The sequence below is a fragment of the Cucurbita maxima genome, unplaced genomic scaffold (assembly GCF_002738345.1).
Source record: "Cucurbita maxima cultivar Rimu unplaced genomic scaffold, Cmax_1.0 Cma_Scf00067, whole genome shotgun sequence".
Lineage (NCBI taxonomy): Eukaryota > Viridiplantae > Streptophyta > Magnoliopsida > Cucurbitales > Cucurbitaceae > Cucurbita > Cucurbita maxima.
Window position 1 is genome coordinate 211542 of NW_019272083.1, and position 20802 is coordinate 232343.

Below are 20802 nucleotides of genomic sequence, written 5' to 3' on the forward strand. Positions count from 1 at the left end.
GGGGGGGGGGGGGGGGGGGGGGGGGGGGGGGGGGGGGGGGGGGGGGGGGGGGGGGGGGGGGGGGGGGGGGGGGGGGGGGGGGGGGGGGGGGGGGGGGGGGGGGGGGGGGGGGGGGGGGGGGGGGGGGGGGGGGGGGGGGGGGGGGGAGGGGAGCTCACGTGTCGCGCGACGTCATCTTCGACAAGAGCACCTTCTGGCAGTGGAACGACGTGACTGAGGCGTACAAAATTCAAATCAATTCACGGTGGAGTACCTCGTCACCAAGCCGGAAGAAGGAGGAGCGTAGCATTGGGAACCGTCACTACCACGAGCAGCTGCACCAGAAACACCTATGCCAACCCCAACCACAACTCCGGTTGCACCCCTTGAACTAGTGGAGTTCGCAACACCACGTACTGCAGATTTGACGTTGGATGCCGATCATGATGATGGTCTGGTGACCAGGTATCAGAGGATGAAAGACCTACTAGGAGGAGGTGAACCACCTAGACTGGCGGCGCGCGAGCTTGAAGAAGAGGTGGCCGAACTGCATGCCATCAGCGCGAATGAACCGAACTCCTTCGCCAGAGCAGAGAAGAACCCGTGCTGACTGAAGGCAATGCAGGAAGAGATGACATCCATCACTAAAAACAAGATGTGGAGTCTAGAGAACATGTCGCTGGGACACTGAGCCATAGGGCTCAAATGGGTCTTCAAACTGAAGCTTAACGAAGAGGGAGAAGTTGTGAAACACAAGGCCCATTTGGTGGCGAAGTGCTACGTCCAAAAGCAAAGAGTGAACTTCGAAGAGGTATTCGCGCCGGTGGCAAGGTTGGAATCTGTCCGCCTATTGCTGGCAATCGCGACACATCATTCTTGGGAGGTCACCACATGGACGTGAATTCCACTTTCCCGAAGGGAAAATGATACCAACTAACGACAAGTGTCAAAAGACAAATTGAAGTTGACCAATATTTGTTGGCCAAGGTCAACCAACACTTCTTGGCTAATTGCACTTATCGTCTGAAGTCAAGGCCAGTTAACACCCATCCATTGAGGCTAATTAAACTATTTTCCGTACACCTTGCAGTGGTATATAAGGCTCCAGATTTTGTGCCACGTGCTACCACCATAGCACCTTTCATAATCTTCTACAAACTCTTTCCAAACTCTGTTGCATAGCCTGTGCTATCCAACTGACCAATAGAGATTAGGTTCTTCTTGAGACCAGGAATATATTTGACATTCTTTAATGTCCACGAATTTCATGTGGTTGTTTTTATACAGACATCTCATTTTCCATCAATATCCAAAGCTTTGTTGTTGGCCAAATATGCCTTCTCGAAATTTTCAGACCTGAAATTTTGAAACAACTCTTTATTTGGAGACGGATGGAAAGATACACCTGAATTCAAAATTCAGGATTCAATCGGATTGTCCACGTTGAGGATTAGAGTATCCCCATTGTCTTCTGCTGAATGTATAGAATCATCATCATCATCTGATTTGTGATTCTACTTCCTCTTTGGTCTTGTACAATCTGTCCAAAAGTGACATTTTTCTTCTTCTTTGATTTGCTTCTTCCCCTTTGGTCAACACTGAGAGTACTGCCATGTGAATCTCCAATTTCTCGTTCGTGAATACTTTCGCTGAGAACTACATCTTCGACTTCATCGAACTTCAGCTTCTCAAACTCTCGTGAATTGTTGATCGCGACAACAACAGTATCCCACGACTCGGGTAAAGATGACATCAATCAATGCCTTAATTTCATCTTCGAAATTAATTTTCACCAAACTCAGTTGACTTACAATCATATTAAATTCGTTTATATGATCAGCAACAAATCTACCTTCTGACATTTGTAGATTGAACAGCCTCCGCATCAAATACACCTTGTTCATAATCGACGGTTTCTCGTACATATTCGACAGTACCTTCAACAGATCTGACGTTGTCTTCTCTTTGATGATGTTGAACACCACGTTTCTGGATAGTGTCAACTAGATCTACCCTAAGGCCTGACGATCCTTGAGCTTCCATTGCTTCGTGGTCATAGTATCCGGCTTCACCCCCAACAGGGGTTGTGAAGACCTTTCTGGTACAGACAATCTTCAATCTGCATCTTCTAGAAACTGAAATCGGATCCATCAAACTTTTCAATTTCAATCTTTGAAATTTTCATCTTCACAGATCGCGGTGAATTTTGCTTCACTCTGATGCCAGTTGTTAGAATTGCTCAACAACGCACACACTCGATCAAGATGAACACAAAGAACATGAGAGAGAAAATTTAAGGAGAAATATTGGTTAAAAGTTTTATTGATACTTCATGTATATATAATAAGACAGAATAAGACAGAATAGGTATGTAGAAAGAGAGAATGAAGAAAGGTATATTTTTTCAGAGCAATGACTAATGGGGTATATATATGGTTTCAGTTTACTAAATATAGTCTCAGTTTACTATATTGTGATGACTACCATGTATACATGATGCATATATGTACTATGCATGGATGAAACAGAAAATGAAATGATGTTGTAATGCTATGATTGTAAACCATGAGGACTACATGCATTTATATATGTCATGTGTATCGGGATACTTCACTGTTACGATATGTTAGTAGGATGCATACCTTTGATACTTATGTTCGCCATGATATCATGTTGACCTTTACTTATTTTGCCCCACCAAGCCAAGCTCAGGGGGTATGTATACGAGCCCGCCTTGTGGGTCTATGTGCGCGTGTGTGGGCCATGTGTGGACCAAAACTGGAAAGAGTCCAAGGCCATGTTACGATTTTAAAGGATAGGTCTCATCTTATATGTGTGTGATTGCATTAATAACCCCAACAGTGGGGTGACTTTGTATTTCTTAAAATACTCAAACCACGTGCTACACTATTTTTCAGGTAGAGGTAAAGCGCCCCTGCACGGATGATGGTGAATAATGGAGTGACCATGAAAGTCGAACAATAGCATGCATTAATTTTCATTTAGCCATAAATGACTTTTTATTTTCGTATTCAAACTGTATGTTAGTTCTATTTTCTTATTTTAAATTTAATGAAATAATTTATTTTGAAGTTTTACATATGTTATTAAAGATATGCATGTAGTGACGTCTCTAATATAGACAAGAAAATTAGGGCGTTACATTTGACAACATTTGTCATTAATAGGAGTAGTACCTAATATACCAAGCTATTTATCCACATTCAAAAGGCAATCACTAAATTATAATGAAACAACATTCATTATCATCTCATTTTGCTCTGTGAAACAATATTAGTCATTATTTTATTTTATTTTATTTTTCCTTTTGGTTAAACTAATGCCTTACAACCAACCACAACGAATCTATGAGTTTCCAAAATAATATTTAATTAAAAGATGGGAAGAATAATATAGAAACGGTAAAAAGATTAGGACCAACCTAACCAGTTGTGTAAATTTGTGATGGTCTTTTATAAGAAATAGATAATTTATTGAATTCACATACATTTCCAAGCAAATTGAATATTAAAATGGTGGTGAAAGTTCTCTTATTTATAATCATTTACAGAATACAGAAATAAGGTAAATTACAAATAATAAGGAAATAGCGATAAAAAGAAAGAATAATAAATGAATACAATATATTTGCATTTAATAAAAGGGCAAATATGGTAACCCGTAATGTAAGGCAAATATCTAGATATTTTCCTTATAATGAACGGTCAACTATCCTTAACACCCCCCCGCAAGCTGAGCGTCGGATTTGAACGAACATGAAACTTGGATCTGAAAAATTCAAAGAGAGGTCGAGAAATACTCTTTGTGAAGATGTCAGCAACTTGGAGATGAGAGGGTACATATTGTGTGCGAAGTTTGCAAGCGATAACAAGTTCTTGGAGGAAATGATAATCTAGTTCAACATGTTTGGCTCGCTTGTGAGAAACAGGATTAGAGCTAAAAAAAATAGCACTTTTGTTGTCACATAAGAGTAAGGGCTGCTGTGAAATAGGGACCTTGAGATCATGCAAAAGATGCGTAACCCAAAGAAGTTCAGCAGCAGTTGTGGAAAGAGCATGATACTCAGATTCACAGCTGGAGCGTGATATAGTAGGTTGCTTTTTGGCACTCCAAGAAATGAGATTGTTACCAAGATAAATAGAATAGCCGGATGTAGAACGACGAGTATCAGGACAACCAGCCCAGTCAACATCCGAATAAGCGACTAGCGTACTAGGAACAGTGGATGGACGAAAGGTAAGACCAAAGTGGAGTGTTCCTTTGACATAGCGAAGAATACGTTTGACAGCAAGAAAGTGATCTGTAGTAGGGGCATGCAAGAATTGACTGACAGAATTGACAGCATAGACAATATCTGGACACGTAATAGTCAAGTACTGAAGGGCGCCAACAAGAGATCTGTAGAGAGTAGGATCAGAGAAAGGAGAACCATCAGCAGTCAAGTGTTGAGAAACAACCATGGGAGTGTGAACTGGTTTGCTATTGAGCAACTGAGCACGAGTAAGAATATTTCGAGCATATTTTAACTGACTGATAAAGAGACCATCAGGAGTGGGTGAAGCTTCAAGACCAAGAAAGTAACTGAGAGAACCCAAATCTTTGGTAGCAAACTCAGAATGAAGCTTGCGAGTAAAGATGTTAATAAGAGATGAGTTGTTGCCGGTAACATTAATGTCATCAACATAAAGAAGCAAATAGATAAGGTTAGATTGCTGATGAAAGACAAAAAGGGACGTGTCAGCGCGACTGCAAGAAAACCCAAGTGTGAGAAGAAATGAGCTAAAACACTGAAACCAAGCACGAGGAGCTTGCTTTAAGCCATAGAGAGCTTTCTTTAATAGACAAACATGCATAGGAAATCGAGGATCAACATACCCAGGAGGTTGTGCCATATGAACACGTTCAATAAGCGTTCCATTGAGAAAAGCATTCTTGACATCAAGTTGTCGAAGAGGCCATTTATTTGTGACTGCAATAGAAAGCACAACACGGACTGTGGTAGCTTTGACAACCGGACTGAAAGTGTCAGTGTAGTCAAGACCAGGAACTTGAGTATAACCTTTGGCAATGAGACGAGCCTTGAAACGCTCGACGAATCTATCGGGCAAATATTTAATACGAAACACCCATTTAGAGCCCACGATGTTGGTGTTGGCAGGGCGAGGAACCAAAGTCCAAGTATCATTTTGTTGTAACGCTTGAATTTCTTCATCCATGGCAGCCACCCAAGCAGGATTCTTAGCCGCAGATTTGAATCCTTTTGGCTTAGTGGATGCAAGAAGAGCAGAGAGAAGTCCAGATGAGCCTAACATACCAAGATTTGCTGGATGACGAGTCTTGAATATACCAGCTTTGGCGCGTGTGATCATAGAATGAGTGCCCAAAGAAGAGAAATCAACAGGAGGTTCAATAGAGGTCGAATTAGAAGTCGAGGGTGGCAAAGTGGAACCTGCAAGAGAAGTATCAACCTGCACAGACTCATCTACAAGGTTAGAACAAATATCACACGAGGATGAACTGGATTGAGGAATGTGCGGTGATGAAGTGGTAGGGGGGGATGAATCAATATGATGAAGATGTGGTTCCAAGAAATTTGAAATAGGAATAGTGGAAAGAGGTTGGGCTTGGGAGCTAGGGATAGTAGAAAAGTGAGTTTCATCAAATTGAGCATGGCAGGTGATATATAGCTTAGTGGTGGCAGGATCAAGACAGCGGAACCCTTTATGAACAGGACTATAACCCAAAAAAATACTAGGAATGCTGCGGGGAGAAAGCTTGTTAGGCATATAATCACTCAAATAAGGATAAACACGACAACCAAAGGGATGAAAATTGTCATAATGTGGAGTGTAGCCATAAAGGAGTTCAAAGGGTGACTTACCTCCAAGAAGTGGAGTAGGCAACCGGTTGATAATATAAGCTGCAGTGCTGAAGGCGTCAACCCAAAAACGAGGAGAAAAATGAGAGTGAACAAGAAGGGTCAAGCTAGTCTCAGTCACATGACGATGTTTTCTCTCAACACGACCATTTTGAGTAGGTGTATATGGATAAGAGAGTTGATGGTGGATGTCAGATTTACGTAAATGAGTTTTGAAATACCTTGATACGAGAAGAATATTGATTTTCCACCAATTTTTGAAATTGAAGAAAAATATCAAAAAAATCAAATTTAAATTTTAAAGGGTAAAACCAAATGAATCGAGAATAATCATCAATAAAAATAGCATAATAAAGAAAACCCGAATTTGATTTGACGGGAGAAGGACCCCAAAGATCATAATGAATAAGATCTAACACATGAGACGACCTACGTTCATTGCGGGAATAAGGCAATCGATGACTTTTTACAAGCTGACAAGTATTAAATAATGATGGAGAAGGCAATAAAGACGTAAGAGAAAGATGACATTTTTTATTTAAAAAAGAAATAACAGAATGATTCACATGACCCAGACGAGCATGCCATAAATCATATGAAGCACGTAAAGATTTGTTTTTAAGGGCTGAAATAAAAGCAGAGTTGCCGCGCTCCAGCACATATAGCCCTCCATCTCTTTTACCGGTTGCCACTACCCTTCCTGTTTGATGATTCTGGATAGTAATAAGATTATTAGTAAATGTAACGGAGAGAGGAAAATCAGACGTTAATTTACTTATGGAAAGAAGATTTTTAGTGAGGTGAGGGACAACCAAGACATCTAATAAGTGAATATTTGGAACAGGAGAAAGAGTACTGGTGTGGGTAATGGATAGGGATGCACCGTTTGCTACGATCACAGAGTCCTTACCCGTGTAATTTTTAGACTGATCCAGAATTGATGGGTCGGCAGTCATATGGGCCGAAGCTCCAGTGTCCAGAAACCAATCAGCAGCATCGGGTCCAGCAATAGAACATGACGTGTTAAAGGCTTCAGCAAGGTGAGCATGAGAATAATCAGGTCGAACATACCGTTGGTTGCAGCGGTCAGCATAATGGCCCTCTTTGCGGCATATTTGGCAATGAGGTGGTCGACGACCCTGACTTGAGTGGGTTCGTCCTCGATTAGAAGAGTTGTTTTTGTGAGAATAAGAACGACCTCGCTGGTTGGTAAAGGAAGCAGGGTGACTTCCATGGGTGCAACCACGATTAGTGGCTGTGAATGTTGTAGGAGTGGAGTCAGAGGACTCAAGGGAGCGCTGGAACAACTCAAAACTTTCAGTTTTAGAGACTAGATCTGCAAAACAGGGGATAGGGGTGAGAGCCATCTGAGCAGTAGAAAAAGCTGAAAATTCGGTGCCGAGTCCACGAAGGAACCAGTGCACTTTATCAATGTCCTCGACGGGTCTGCCAATGGCATGAAGTTGGTCACAAATTTTTTTGAAGGCACTGGCATACTCAGCAACAGGTTTTGTGCCACGTTTTATTAACTGCAAGTCATCCTTGAGTCTCAGTTGACGAGCTTTTGACTGATGGCTGAACATTGTTTCCAACGCAAGCCAAACATCACGTGCAGTAGAGAGACCAACGACAACAACCATGACTTCCTCAGTGAGAGAGGAGAGCAGGAGACAGAGAAGTCGTTGATCGGCTGCTCTCCATGCCAAATATTTGGGGTTGAATGTTGAGGAGGTTTCTGGTTCAAAGCGAGGTGGTGGAACCATAGTTTCATCGACATAGCCCAGCATGTCTTGACTCTCAAGGAGAGGGAGAAGTTGGCTTTTCCAAAGAAGATAATTGGAGGAAGAAAGTTTGATGGTGATCATATGGATTAGAGTATTGAAAGGAAGAAGATTATAACAAGATTCGGAAGCCATAGAGAAGAAAGGATCAGGGTTTTTAAACCGAAAGGGCTCTGATATCATGTGAATGTTTGATTAATCCACCACACCCAAATGGGGGTGAGAGTTCTCTTATTTATAATCATTTACAGAATACAGAAATAAGGTAAATTACAAATAATAAGGAAATAGCGATAAAAGGAAAGAATAATAAATGAATACAATATATTTGCATTTAATAAAAGGGCAAATATAGTACCCCGTAATAAGGAAAATATCTAGATATTTGCCTTATAATAAACGGTCAACTATCCTTAACAAAAAACAAATTAACATATAACTAGATATTCAAATTTTCAAAATTTTAAATTGGAGATATAATTGTTAGGAAGGGAGGGGGAAAACTGGAAAGATCAGGAGAATGAATGGGAAGAACTCTCTCATTCTATTGAAGAATGAAATTGGTTATTATATAGCGTTACATAATCAAATCCAATAGGACTAAATTGGCTATTATATAGCGTTACATAATCAAATCCGATATGACTAAATCTGGTAAGACTAAATCAAATCTAATTCAAATAACTAAATCAAATCTAATCCAAATAACTAAATCAAATTTAATTCTAACAATTCTTCCCGTAAACTGAACACGAATAGTAGTCAGTTTATATCACAAACTTCCATACTGAGGTAACTTCATCAATTTCCATTGCCATTTCTGTTTATTGTTCCATATCCATGACTTGCCTCCATTTCTCATTCTTCAATGCGTCTTTAAATCAATGTGTCTTTAAAGTTTACAGGTTCAGTAGTGGTAAACATGGCCGAGTGAGCTTCAGCTAAAGAGCCAGAGGAAATATTTTCCTCTGCAGTATTTTCATCTGCCGCTTCTATATCATAGAGTCTGTAAGCTTTTGACTCTTCACTAACTCCTAGAAAAACATGACTCAAACTCTTATCATCTAGCTTAGTTCTCCGAGCTGTCTCCTCTTTTTGTCTCTGAATCAACTCGAGCTCACGATATTGTTCTTCTTCCTTCTGCTGCAGCTCCAGAGCTAATCATCGCTTAGCTTTTTCTACCCTTCTCCTATTTTCTTCCAGCATTTTATCGAGCTCACGATATTGTTCTTCTTCCTTCCGCTGCAGCTCCAGAGCTAATCGTCGCTTAGCTTTTTCTACCCTTCTCCTATTTTCTTCCAGCATTTTATCAAGCTCACGATATTGTTCTTCTTCCTTCCGCGCAGCTCCAGAGCTAATTGTCACTTAGCTTTTTCCACCCTTCTCCTATTCTCTTCCAGCATTTTATCTAGCTCTTCTCTCTCTTTTCGTGCTTGTTCTTCTTTTTCTCTTGTAGCGGTAAGAGCCGCTTCTTTCTCTTTCTCAAACTGCACATCAACATTATCAAATAACTTCTTGCGACCTTCCTCTATTCGCACCTATATTTCTAATTTAGTCTCTTTAGAGTTTAGCTTTTCTTCAACATTCTTTTGAATTAATTCTTCCATCCTTCTAGCTGCATCTTCTTCTAACTTCTTTTCGCCGTCACAGGTGATCTCCTTGTCTTTTATCTCCTCTGCTTTTGCTACCTCCGTCGCCACATTCTGGACCTCCAAGTCTTCATCTTCTATTTTCAAACATTTGTCAACCAATGGCTTCATCTTTGCATGTACTGAGAACATTCGATTCACCATCATTTGTGTGTTCAATATCAGGCCCCTTTGTTGATGATAGATTTTACAGGTTTTTCTTTGATTAAGATCACCAAGCGCTTCTCCTGCCCTATGCTTAGCAAATTGTTGGTGAGATTCTTTTTCCGAAAACAAAAAAAAGGGTAGACTTTTGTCATGGTTAGTGTGATACCTTCAACTTCGAATCTGACACTACCTCTTCCTTCAACTGCCAATTTTGAGCTATTTCCCAACTTGACAGTGTGTTTGAAACTTTTGTCAAGCTCAACAAACCATGTTTTGTCCCTGTCATATGATTTGAGGACCCATAATCAAGAAACTAAATGCCTTCTCTTTCAACTTTACTTTTCTTTGTGTACGCCATCAATAGTCATTCTTCCTCCTTGTCAAATTCAACTTCTTTTTCTAAGCCTCGACATTCAAATTGGTAATGTCCTTGCTTTTCACATCGAAAACAGTCGATGGCCGACTGTTTTACAAAAGATCTACCTCTTCCGCATTCTCTAGAGTAACCACTTCCTCTCTGAAATGTCTCTCTACCTCTCCCTTGTCCATACCTTGGTACATTCCACCTGCAGAACCTACTCTTCACTCCTTTTATCAATCACCTTTTGTTCATGTACAAGCAAAGATGCTTGTAATTCATCGACTGTTAATTGGTCAATGTCCTTGGATTCTTCAATTGAGCATACTACGAAGTTGTATTTATCAGTGAGACTTCGAAGTATTTTCTCAATAATTTTGATATCCGGCATATCTTCTCCACAATTCCTCATGTCATTAGCAATAGACATAACTCTTGAAAAATACTCAAAAACACCTTATCCTACTTAAATCTCTAAAGTTTCGAATGTTCTGTGAAGTCGTTGTAGCTGGGCTCGCTTCACTCTAGCATTTCCTTATACTTGAGTTTCATTGAATTCCACAATTGCTTGGAAGTATCCTTTTGAATAATAGTTTTCAGAATACTCTTATCAATGGATTGAAAGAGATAATTTTTTGCTCTGAGATCTTTGAGCCTTGCTTCATCGATTTTCTTTTGCTGGGCTGCGCTTAGTGCTTCGTTTCCTTTTGGTTCCTCGAAACCAGATTGAACAACACTCCAATATTCCTTGGAACGCAAGAGATTTTCCATGACCAAACTCCAATGCTAGTAGTTTCCATTGAATTTAGGAACACATTGTGTAGCAAAGCTTCCTAAATCGCTTACCATTTGTTTAGTGTTTTTCCTCTCAGACACTCAATTCAATTTGTATATTTCTTCTTTCAGGTCCAATTAGGCTCGGATACCAAAATGTTAGCAATGGAGGGGAAAAACTAGAAAGATCAAAAGAATGAATGGGGAGAACTTTCTCATTCTATTGAAGAATGAAATTGGCTATTATATAGGTTACATAATCAAATTCGATATGACTAAATCAATTCAAATAACTAAATCAAATCTAATCTAACTAGATCAAATTTAATCCTAGAAATAACTAGTTCTCTCATGGAAGAACAAAAATTAGAAAACTTGTAATAAAATGAATGGGTATTAAGATCTAAGTCACGCACTCGATCAAATCATATTGAGTATGTGTTTGTAAAATTGTGCTTAATGCTTGATTTTGATGTGTGGCAATGCTTTCAAAATCTTTTATTTAGTGGGGGAAGAATCTCCATGAATAAGATTTTTGCAAAAACCATATCTTGATTTTATTAATTAAAATCGTTGAATTGATTTTTTTTTTTAAGGTCTAAAGATGTTAAAATATATTTTCTTTTTAATTATTTTCAAATTTCAAATTATTTAAAATTATATTTAGGATAAATTCTAATTTTGATAAATCAAAATTTAGTTGATAAATTACTTCCTCTTTTCATCATTTATTTGCTCCGTTAACTCTTTTTTTTTTTTTTTTTTTAATTTTTATCCTCCATGTCTTTATTTTTTTTTTCTGAACACAATTTTTAGGGTATATTTTTTTTTTAGTTCTATCATATTTGATTATTTTTTCAATTTAGACCTCATTATTTAATTTAATTTTATTATATCCTTTCTATGACATAATATATGTGAGTTAGTTTTGATTTTTTTTTTCATTTTAATTCATATAAAAGTATATGTTTAAATTTAGTCCTAAATTTATAATTAATTCATAGTATGGTTTAGAGTTAACTTTTTTAATCAAATTTAGTTAAATAATAATAATAATTTTAATGCAACAAAACACACTAGAAACATGCTTACAAAATTTATGAAGGGAATGCTAACAAAGACTCAAGCCAAGAAAGGTTAATTTTTTAAACTTTTAAATAAACCACTAAAATATGTGGACCTCTGCCTCAACCGCTATGTTAAGCTCCACCTAAAAAGAAAGTCGAAGTAGGAGCGATGGGTATATAAAATATACAGTAAGCAACTTGTTGGTAGTCATATTTCGTTTTTAAGTCTTATTGATTTTGTTCATACGTTTGGTATCTTATTCTCTTTTGGGATTCGTTCCTCCATATCAGCTCTTCCTAAGCTACACCTTAGGTTTACTCCTACTTTCTCTTGATTCTTGGTCTTATCTATACCTCGAGCCCTCATAATATTTTTAAGTTCTCTAGGTTTCCTAGTTAGTTGTTTCTGCTAGTCTCTTCCATCCTCATATCTCTAAGTCTTAGAGGTGCGACTTCTGTATCAGACTCATAAGGTTCATGCATTCTAGGAATCGACCAACTGTAATGTATCACTGTACACCACTGTCACTCGTGACAGGCTCACTAATAGAAAATTAACTGCCAAACTTCCTAGAAATCCCCACAGAGTACCATCAACAAATAAATAGGTCAGTTCTATAGTTATTCGAACCCCCTAACAATCAAGTCAGGTTTATGGTTAGAGGTTAGTTGGCGAACTCCTAATCGTTCCCATATAACCACTAACTAATATGCATGAACCATAAATCAAGAAGTCGCAAGATCGACTAACTCTAATGTACCACTATGGACCCCTGTCACTCGTGACGGGTTTCTAAAAGTCCCCAGAGTACTATCAACAATAAGATAGGCCAATTCTATAGTTATTTGAACCCCTGACAATCTAGTCAAGTTTATGATTAGGGGTTAGTTAACAAACCCTTAATCGTCGTCATATAACCGCTAACATCACATAATTGAAATAGAGACAAAACATAGTGATCTAAACATGGATACCTAGTCATAAATTTCAATTCATAGGATAGTGTGTAAGCATTTAGTAAACAAGCATAATGACCATCAACATGTATAATCTCAGCTCATTCTATGCTCAAACATTTCTAATCGGTTTTCTATAACATGCTTTATATTATACTAAAGGCATGCTTTCAATTTCGGTCATATCATAGCTCAACAATTTAATCCTCGATAAACGTGCATCATAATGTTTAACATACTCTTATATACGTCAAATAAACTCATCTCATGCTCAAATTTTTATGACATGCTTCTTATATCATACTCTCATGTATACTCGAGAATAGCTAAATCCAAGGTCCGAGGTGCCACTTACATGGGAAGCATGGCACTTTTTGTTCGGGTTTGTGTATCTGGGAGATTCCAAAATTTTCCAAACTCTTCAAATAGTTCCTACATCAAGAAAAATGATGAATACGGATGCAAATGGCGCCAAAATCAGAGTGAAAATGGGAAAATTATGCAAAAAGGGGCAAAATTGGCCCAATTGGACCAAATCGAGTCAGAATCATCGGGTCGGGCCACAACCCGGGTTGGGCCGTGCGCAGGCAAGACTTCGCGGGTCGCATTGGTTTCCTCCTCTCCCGATTTTTATTTCTCTTTCACTCACCTCTATGCTCACTGGATTTCCTCCCTCCCTTCTCTCACTCGCTCTTCATTATACATGTTGGAACTCCGATTGTTTTGTTCAGCAAGGTCGTAGATCGTCCTCCATCCATTCGACTACCCACAATGGTTTGTTTTTGTTCGAAATCGACAGTCGAACGCCCATGGATTTAGAGCTTGAGTTTCTCGAGCGGGCATGAGTTTTGGTCTCCAACCTGTTAGATGATTAAAGTCTCACATCGGCTAATTTAGGAAATAATCATGAATTTATAATAAAAAAATAGTCTCTCTATTGGTATGGGGCCTTTTGGGGAAGCCTAAAACAAAGTCATGAGAGCTTATGCTCAGAGTGGACAATATCATACCATTGTGAAGAGTCGTATTCATCTAACATGGTATCAGAGTCATGCCCTAAGCTTAGTCGTGCCAATAGATTGGTACATCTTCAAATGTCGAACAAAGGACTCCAAAAGAAAAGAAGTAGACTCTCCTCGAAGGCATAGTAAAAAAATGACTAAGACTCCATTGGTATGAGGTATTTTGGGAAAGCCCAAAGCAAAGCCATGAGAGCTTATGTTCAGAGAGTTGTGTTCATCTAACACAACTTTTAGTGCATTCTCCTTCGACAAATTTGAATCCCTTCTTCCTTCCTCAACCGGCAAGCCACCTTAAACCAACTCTCACCCCCTCTATTCTTGCTTGGTCTTGACCAGGGATGGGACCTTGTACGTGTTGTCGATGTGCAGCGTACGACGCTACCAACGCACGTGTCATTTCTTTTTATTTATTTATATATTTCTTTATTTACTTATTCCTCTTTTGAACGGTTGGGTATTACGGTTAAACTAATTTTAAATTTTATTGAAAGTAATTAGACTAAAGTTTAATATTTGAAAGTAATGATGGATGAAAATAAAATGAATGTACTAAAATTGTATTTTAAAGAAGAATTAAGTTAAATTAGGTGTAGAGAAAAGTTGTTCATGGTCCTCTTCCAAATTTGTAAGAAATTGACACCTTTTTCTACTACACCTAATCTCCTTTCTTCTCCGACCAATTCAACTTTCCATCATGGAAAACGTATAATTAAAAAAGTGTTAAAACTATAAGAGGGTATGATATGAAGAATAAGAAAATCCCATGTGTGGAAAGATGATTGAAGAGTGGAGGAATTAGTTTTTAGCGTACTTTGGGACATTACACAGTTGTCGTTCTAATGTCTGTTGGGTGTGGGGATGTCTGAGACATGGACAGCTTCTGGTGAACAGGAGACATAAGTTAAGGGCATGCAGAACATGTCACCTTAACATTCTTTAATAATCATCATCTTCTTCTTCTTCTTTTTTTATTTTGCACTGTCCAAATACATGTTTCCTACCATGCCACTCATCTCTCTTTATTCATTTATTTATTTTTGTTCACTTTATCCCCCAACAACTCCAAGTGTATATAGTGCACTTTGTTGGTTCTTTTCATTCTAACCATGCTTACAAATGGACAGCTCATGAAGGAATTGAAAAAGATAGAAACCCTTGTAGTTATTCGGTACAACTTGGTTCATGAAGGAATTCGGTACAAGTTTTGGATATCGAGTGGTTCCAACAATAGACATCTTTGTAATTATAATGTTGTCTATTTTTAATTTATTATTATTTTTTTTTTTTTTATAAATATGGTATTACAAATTCTCTTCCCTCAAATAACTTTCATCTCTCAAAGTTTCTAGTTAAAAAATAGCTGAATCCCATCTTTCTCTCTTAGTCGCTTTGTAATGATCCACTTTCTAAGTATAAGATTGTATGCATATGATGGCATTTCAAATCCAAAGTAATTTTAAAACCTCGGAGCCTCTAAGAAACATTTTTAAATATTTTACTTTGTAATTCAATGAACTTAAATAAGCCCAACTATAGCCATGTAAGAAAGCCAACAACAAAAATGAGTTTGAACTACCCCAAAAGTAGACTTTAAAATTGATTCTAACATACTAATTCTATCAATGAAACATAAATTAATGAAGAACCTTTCTGCATATCTTTCTATGGTCTTTTATGGTCTTCGCAGTAGAAACGGTCAATCGTGCAATAGTCTCATGCTTTTACTTAAAAAATTGGTTAGGAAAGGATAGAGTTCTTAAAAATGTTTAGAAAGTGACCCTTTTCTTGAGATCAGAAAATGCATTCACATATAACGTGTATCGTGATGGTTGAGACCTAGTTTCATATTTTCTTTGAACTCTACTTTCATTTTTAGGGTTGTGTTGAATGCATAGTAATTCTCTACATACAGTCTATGTACATGCATGTGGGTCCACTAAGCGAATTTTGCACTTCTTAGGCTTAACTATGGGTAAGTGCACACTCACGTTGTCAAAATTGATGAAAAAGAAAGGAATGTGAATGATATAAGAGTTTACAAGTCCATACATAATGGAGTAATAATCTATGATCATATGCGCATGCAATATGATGCATGCACGCACATGCGCAAGCAGGCATGCTCGCACATTTGTCTTTAACTAATGTCAAGTTTACTTCAATAATAGTAAAGAATTAGAGTGAGTTAACTCATATCAAGTTTACTTTAATAATAGTAAAGAATTTGAAAAAGTAAAAAATACTAGTAAGTAGCCTATTTGTAAGTTCGTATGTGTTCATGGATGCAATACTCTTAATCTAATTATAAGGCATAAACATGGGGTTTTATTCTGATGGTCTAACTTGCGAGGCCTTGACCAATCTACTGTTTTTCTCTTTGCTTATGTACTTTGCAATCTCTTCTTCCTCTCAAAATGAGTTTATGAGTTTATGAAGAGTGGAGCCTATCAGGCTGTCCACTTCATTCTCCACCCACAATAAAAAAACCTCTAAATCATGAACTAAAAACCCGGTCATGTGGCCCGTAAACCTAACGAACATTGTTAAAATCAGATGATAAGCACCAACAATGTAGTATTTGCAAAGCTAGTTAGAAAGACTGAATAACTTTTAGATCGAACTTGGAATCTATGATGGTCACTCTTAGATCCCAAAACGAATCAATCTAAAATTAGGTTGATCAAGACTAATCCTTTAACTTCAATCCTAGAGCAAGGTTTGAAAAAGAATAACACAAAAAAAGTTTCAAGAAAACATAAGGTTTTTGTATTCAAAGATGATCGGTAAACTTGAATATTATTGTCTTTAAATAGGCCATAAAGAAAATCCAAGCACAATGGTAGTTAAATTAAAACTACCAATTACCAATAATATATTAAATGAAAATTTAAGAAAATAAGACATGACATAAATAATTGAAATAATTGAAGTGATAGTAAAACCACCAAAGACAAAAAGCCTTCAAATCACTCTCAGTGGTATTTATTGTCACTCCATTCTTTTTTTTTTATTTGATATACTAATATTATAGAGATTTTTGGGCTTAAAAATCTTTGTTTCAACTTCTACATTAACTAGTCGATGTAATGTGAAGGTCTCTTGAATCTTCTTTACCTTGCTTCTTGTAATCGCTCTTTTGGATACATGCAAAGGATCAGTGGTTGGATTCATTTCACCAAGATTCAACACTTAATTACCTTGTCATTCTTCGACATCTTTTATGACATGGTCTTAATGTCTCATGCCTAGGGTTTTGATCAGGATTTGGAATTCATATTTGACATCTGTTGGCCTCAACATTTCCTTGCATCCCTTGTGACGTAGTTTAAGTATGACATCTCACTATTCAAAACAAAGCATCCCTTCAAACGAAGTGAGAAAAACATGTAATCATGGTATATCAATAGGTCGAAAGTCTGGAGTGACTTAGGGCATAATGTAGATTACTTTGGGTCCATTATATGGAGTGAAACTATGTTATTTGGGTGTCAGGCTTAGAGTCATGGTTGTGCATTCTTTGGAGCACACTCCTATAACGACCCCAGATTTTTACTAACGTAAAGTTGCTCCATATACATAACGTAACCGTTTTATGCAGAAATAATCATTTGAAACATATATTGCCATAGACTTACATGCTTAATAAAAGGTCTTTAAAATTAAACAATGAAAAAAATTAAAATAGACAACTAGAAATAAAACAAAAACACCCTATACTAATCTATAGTCTACAAAATTAAACACAACTACTCTATGCATGATCTTTAAAGTTGTGATGCTGCCATCAACCGTGCAAGGGTGCCTTGCCTTTATCTGGAAAATAAAAGTAGCACATGGCTTGAGTATTTTAAGAAATACTCAGTAAGCAACCCACTATTGGAGTTAGATCTAAACACATGCAATCATGAATGAGACCTATCATTTAAAGTCGTATTCTCTTAGGTGACTATCCTAATGGTTAGTCATTGGATGTGTATTTACTATTCTATACACGACCCATATGTGCGAGTATGGACCCACCAGTCGGTTCTCACCTCCTAGGCCCATTTTCTTGGTCGGGCTAGCATTCTCTAGTGCTATTATCGAACACTCGATAGGAATAGTAATGCTAGCCCATCGAGTGTCCTAACATTCTATTTCTCACCCCAATGCATGTAACATACAATGATGCATGAGGTCCTAACATTTTTCATATATGAAACCATATACCATATCACAACATGTATTATATCATATCAACAACACATCATATCATAACATGTATCATATCAGAGACATCATTTCATAAACATTTCACACATCAAACATATAACACGTACAGAACTATGGGACACATGTCATCATACAAAACACAAACTCCTAACCATGCTGATAGTGAGGTTACTTACTTGATTGGCGTTAACCGATGTTCTCCCTAAATTTAACTACTTGAGTTCGTCCTTGAGGTTGTTCCAAGTATCATTGGCACTATTATAACAATAACTTAATTTCCTTAGTAATCCTATTTTTGTAGCTCATTTTAACTTTAATTGATAAATTGGATGTTATACTAACCTTAATTGCCTTAAATAAGGTCAATTTCAACTCTGAGGAGGTCTAAAATGTAGGGATTGAACATCATACTCACCTTAATTGTCTTAAATAAGTATTTGTGAAGCATGAATATGTGACACAAGTTATATACTGCTAAGCGAGACAGTTGTAGGGTTGATCTATATGTCACTAGTCTGATCCATTCTATAATGTTGAAAAGTTTGATCAAACATGGACTTAGCTTGCAATTTCATTGAAGTTCTAGCATGTCGTTCATCGATACAACATTCAAGCATCCCTTGATCAGTTTCTTATATTCAATAAATAGTCATATGGTCGAATCCTATCCTCTTATCAAAGTTAATGTGTTCAATAGAAAATGCTAAGGTGTCCATACTAATGCTAGAAAATCTTGAATACTCAATGCCCAACTTTCCCACTTCAATCGAGGTGACTTGCTTTCTTCTTTTAACACTTTTTTTTTTTTGGGTTAACACCTTGTTTGATACCCAATTTTGTAGTGAAGATCTTTGTATAGATTTTTGAGTTATTATCTGTTAGACTCTCGCGTGAGCGACCTGTGGGGTCCTATGCTCAATAAACAACTCTATCCTGTCCTATGCTTGAGGTTTCATGCATTCTCCGCAACATAGTTTAATGCTTGCATACAAGGTTTCATGCATTCTGCGCGATACAATCTGCGTACCTATGTCCAAGATTTCATGTGTTTAGTGCAACATAGTTTGAGTACCTACACCCAGGGCTTCATGTGTTCCCTACGACATAGCTTGTGTCATAGTTCCATGTTGTACTATTCCTCAGGAATTTTTTAGGATTGCTCACGTTCTCGATTGGTTTAGCCCCTTATCATAATCTTTTTGAAGTCTACTACTTACTACGTAGCTCACATCATATTACATATCATCATAAGCATACAATTTTGTTACATAACATAATAATAAGCACACAACTAGGTCAATCATTCTATTACACTCAATAGTATAATCACGACAATAAAATTCCATGTTAAGTTACATTTAATCATAATAAGTGATTATAGCATAAGAAATCAATAACATTCCTTTTTTCTTATCTTATGCAGGACATACGTGACGGTGACGAGGCATTGACGATGAGACTATGGAACATGTCAAGCTTACCTTGTAGGATAGTCTACATAATCTATAACTTAGAGCTTTCATTCCAATTGTAACGACCCTAAATTTCTATTTACCTAGAGTCGCTACCGTCATCAGCATCTATGCTAATATGCGAAATAAAAAATTTAGAACTTAATCTTAAAATATAAACTTCATCGTAAAACTTTTCCAACTTTTCCATGGACTTACAAAAAATTATCTTTTAAATAACACAACAAAAATCTATATAAAATAAATAATGGTAAAACTAAAAAGACTCTATTTAAACCTAATTCTAAGAAAACAAGTACAGCTACCCTATGCATGTATCATGGTCTCGAATTGCGATATCGTCATAAGTCGTATATGGATGCTTTGCCTTTACCTGAAAAAGAAGTAGCACATGGCTTGAGTATTTTAAGAAATACTCAAGAAATGGCCCCACTATTGGGATTAGAGAATGCAAATACATGCAACTCATGATGTAGGGACCTATCATTTTAAAAACCATCAAATGGCTGACTTCCAGTCCGGACAAAAATTGGATGTGTAGTACTTCTCTACACACGACCCACATGTGTGACTATAGATGCCCAAGCGATTTGCACTCCCCTAGACCCATCATAGTCGAGCTAGCTGTCCGTAGCGATGTTCGGAGGTTAGCAAACCTCTGGGAGTCATGCGAGGCATGATCATCATCATCATAGGGTACACGTCCGTACTCATAATCATAAATGAGGAAGTATCTCGATGTATATATGTATACTCACATTGCATCAGATCCTTATAGTTTTCATCTTTAAATAATCTTTGTGACACAACCTATACATCATTCATATGTTCCATTAAGTAATAGGTAGGTGTTGGTTTTCATACGCTCATCATCATTAACTTCAATTAGGGTTGTATCCTTAGAAAATAAATCATCGTCATAATGCATCATGGTATTCAATACATGCACGTCATCTCGATATGGAATAGCGTCATGCTAATCCATCTCATTATCATACAATCTTACGTTATCATATTATCATGCATCCTCATCATCATCATCATCATGTTATCATATCATGTCATCATATGACGTCATCATCATGTCATCATTAATATCGTATGGCATCATCATGTAACTCAGTCACATCTTCATACGTCATACTTCATACGTTGTACATCCTATGTCATATGTCATATGTTATATGTCATACATAATACGTCATACATCATACATCATACATCATAATCATACGTCATACGTCATACATCATACATCATACATAATATGTCATACATCATAAAGCATAGGTCCTATGTCATACATCATATTTCATACATCATCATCATATAATATAGTCACATCATCATAAATACAAAGCATAAATGACATGTGCATGGCCACTAGCACGTGTCGTTATACATCAAACAATCCGTTCAATCTATCCGATAGTGAGGCCACTTAAATAGTTGACGTCTACCTTTCATTTAGTGTTTCTACACAAT